Genomic DNA, 3665 nt, shown 5'->3' on the forward strand with positions numbered 1-3665 from the left:
GAACAGATAGAGACCGGAGAAGTTCCGTCGGTTGACGAGGTAGTTCCTCGGCCCGGAGGTCTGGCGATTGATTTCACTGTCGACGGTGGAGAGGACCCGGTGGATGAAGCCCCGTTAATGGGGGAGATTGGGATGGCCCGATTACGGGAACAGGGGGTCATTCCCACCCATGCAGACATCGTTCTCGCTAGAAGCGAGGAGAGGGTCCACACCGACCGCAGGGGATACTGCGTTTTTTACGCCTATCCTTTCAGGTTGGGGTTCAAGATCCCGCTCCCAATGCTGGTGGTGGATTTCTGCCGTTATTACGGGGTGTGCCCGGGTCAGCTCACTCCTTCCCTCTACAAATTGTTGGCAATGTTCATCAAGTACGCGGAATTGGCCCGTAGGGAGGTCACGCTGCAGCATGTGCTGAGTCTCTACGCTCCCCAAAGAGTCCGTGGCACCATGATTCAGGCGTGCCCTCGTGGGTCGAGGGGCCTGGTCATGAGATTGGATGACGAGGTCGACCCTCGCCCTTTCGAGCACTTCTTTTATATCAGGACCAAGCATCTGGTGGCGGATGCTACTGGGTTCCCAGAGGCTTGGAACCATGCACGTAAGGTCTTTAGTGGTTGAATTCCCTTTTCTTCCCCTCTTTATGATTTGTGATCATGAGCGTTAACTCGTGTCGTTTTTTGTAGCCGACAGGTCACCGCCGGCCCCATTGTCTTGGATACATGAGTGGGTCGAGGCCGTACTCCCCCATACGGTGGGGATACGCACATGGGCGTCTTTCTGGGAGAGGCATTGCCGTAGGCCCGTGGCAGGTAAGAAATTGATTTCTTCTTCTGTTCCGCTTTGTTTCAACTTTATTCATCAACTTTGCTTTCCTGTGATCAGGGAGGGCACGCCGTGTCAGGGCCCCTCAGTTGGCTTTTCGTCGGCCGGGTGCAGTCGCTCGTCTTACTGCGGCGCCTGTGTCGCGCTCAATACTGAGGGCGGCATCAGTTGAAGCTTCAGCGGTTCCTTCTCCGGTATGGGCCGCGCTTCGGGATGAGGGGCCGTCGGGGGTCGTGCGCCCTAGAGCGGAATCGTCATCAGATGGGGAGGAGGAGAGGCCGTTGATAAGGCGTAGGGTCGTGTTCGCGCCGGCTCCTCCTGTGGTAATTAATTTGGACTCCCCCCCGGCGGACGCGGAGAGGAGTGCGGCTGCGGCGCCTGCCCTTGAGGGTTGACAAACACTGGGGGTTGCCCCGGTTGGCTCAGGTCGTGATGATACCGTCGCTTCGGCGACTCAATTGGGAGTTCCAGTCGCTGAGACGAGAGGTAGTTCCTCAGCGGCTGCTAATGTGGGTGAGGCAATCGCTCCTTCGGCGGCTGCGGCGGGAGGTTCCACCTCGCCGACGGCTGAAGGGGGAGGAGATGTTGTAGGGGGTGAGAATGAGTCTGAATCCGACTTGGATCCCGACGACGTCCGTATGTTCCAGGAAGGCTCCACCAATTCAGCGGTGCGCGCAGGGGGGCGATCTCGCTTCATCGAGGTTCCCACGAAATTGAACTTATTGCTCCAAGGGGAAAGCTCGGTGCCGCAGTTCGAGCTGCTATGCTCGGAGGCCGAGAATGCGTCGTTGAGGGGCGTTACGGATGTCGGACTGATGAATGAAGTAGCCGTGATGGGCTTGAGGGTATGTACTATTACGTCGGTTCGCTTCTTCTTTGCCTTAAGTTTATTCTTTTATTCTAATCGTTGTCTTTGCTTTGCAGTCTTATCTGTTGGAGGTGGAGAGCATCCGTCGAGCAAGGTCCTCTCGGGGATATTTTTGCGGGCGCTGGAGAAGTATCGCCGCTACCGAGATTAGTGCCGAGAGTTGCGCGTGCGCTTGGAGAATGATCCTCGTAGCCGGGCCGTGGTCGAAGAGCTGGCGAGGCGGGAGCTTCAGATGCAGCAAATACTTGGCAGGACGAGTGCTCTCGAGGAGCAGCTCCACCGGAAGGATGAGGAGCTCGAGGCGGTAAAGAGGGTCGCAGCTGAGTGCGAGCGCTGGGGCAAGGCCAAGGTGGCGGAGGCCGCTGCGGCATGGAGCGGGGAAGTGACCGCGTTGGAGGGTGAAGTCGCGGCATTGAAGTTTCAAGTGAGGGATGCTTCGTCGAAGGCCGGGGCGTTGAAGGAAGCTATCCACGTGCACGAATCCCAACGGGCATTGGAAAGGGATGATGCGGCCTTTAGAGAAGCGAGTCTCGAGGAGCAGATTGGTGTCTTTGAGCAGGACGCCCAGGTCATGGCGGACCGGATCACAGCCTTAGAAGAAGAGAATCAGCGGCTACGGGATCAAGCCGCTTCTTCCAGTCAGGCTCGAGAACTTTGGGTCTTTGCCGAGGCCCAACGTGATGTATATAAGAGTTTGTGGGAGGCTGGCGTCGTGACCGAAGCTGCTTTCGAGGGGGCGCGTCAGAAGGCTCGTGAGGCACGTGCCGACTGTGGTTTTGACGCGGCGACGCCAGAGGCTGACGCTGATGCAGACGGTGGCGCAGACGGCATCGAGTAAAAAGATGTTTATGCACTTTTTCTCGTCTTGTTCGCCGTTTGGCGTTTAGGTGTTTCTTGTTTTTTTTTTATTTCTTGTATTGATCGGCCTTGGCCGGGTGTAAGCGGGGATGACCCGCAATTGACTTTGTAAATATATAAATTTTCTTTTCCATTGCCTGCCTTGTGCTTGTTTTGTGTCACTGTTTTTCTTTCGTTCTTTAAAGTTTTTGTTGCGCTTATTGTTGACCGTTCACGTTGGCGGCCCTAGTTGAATTTAGATCGACGACTTTAGTCGTGATAGAATCGACGGCCTTGGCCATAAAGGCAACTTCGACTGTCGTCGGGTCGTTTACCCACCGCAGTCGAATCTAGGTCGACCGTTGGCGGCGATGTCCTTAGCCATAATATAGTTGATGGCCTTAGCCATGTAGGCGACTTCGACTGTCGTCGAGTCGTTTACTCACCGTAGTCGAATCTAGGTCGACCGTTGGCGGCGATGGCCTTAGCCATAATATAATTGATGGCCTTGCTTTTTCAACTCGGTACGGGCGAGTCTTAGCCGTTTTTTGGCGATAGCGGCGCTTAGCCTTAGTCCCAGTTCGGACGCGGTCGAACTACCGGTCGTGCTGGTAAAAAACACGGCCTCGTAGTTTGACCGGGGCCGAACTTTACGTGGCCCGAATCTTAATTCGAGTTGGGAGAACTTACTTGAATGGCGAGGGTGCCTATCCTGCGCTTCGATTTGTTGGAGGTCGGGCTTTGCTTTCACAGGTGAAGGCGTTTGGCTTGAATCTCGGTTCAACTGTGGTTGAACTTGCTAAAGTTGAGGACGAAGGCGTCCATCCTTGTAGTTCGAGCGAGGTCGAGCTCGTTGGATTTAACGGCGAAGGCACATAGNGCCTTAGCCATAACGTTGTTGGAGATGGCCGTGGCCTTTTACGCGTTGAGATGGCCGTAGCCTTTCATACATTGGAGATGGCCGTAGCCTTTCATACGTTGGAGATGGCCGTAGCCTTTCATACGTTAGAGATGGCCGTAGCCTTTCATACATTGGAGATGGCCGTAGCCTTTCATACATTGGAGATGGCCGTAGCCTTTCATACATTGGAGATGGCTGTAGCCTTTCATACGTTGGAGATGGCCGTAGCCTTTCATA

Source organism: Nicotiana attenuata, unplaced genomic scaffold (genome assembly GCF_001879085.1).
Source record: "Nicotiana attenuata strain UT unplaced genomic scaffold, NIATTr2, whole genome shotgun sequence".
Taxonomy (NCBI): Eukaryota; Viridiplantae; Streptophyta; class Magnoliopsida; order Solanales; family Solanaceae; genus Nicotiana; species Nicotiana attenuata.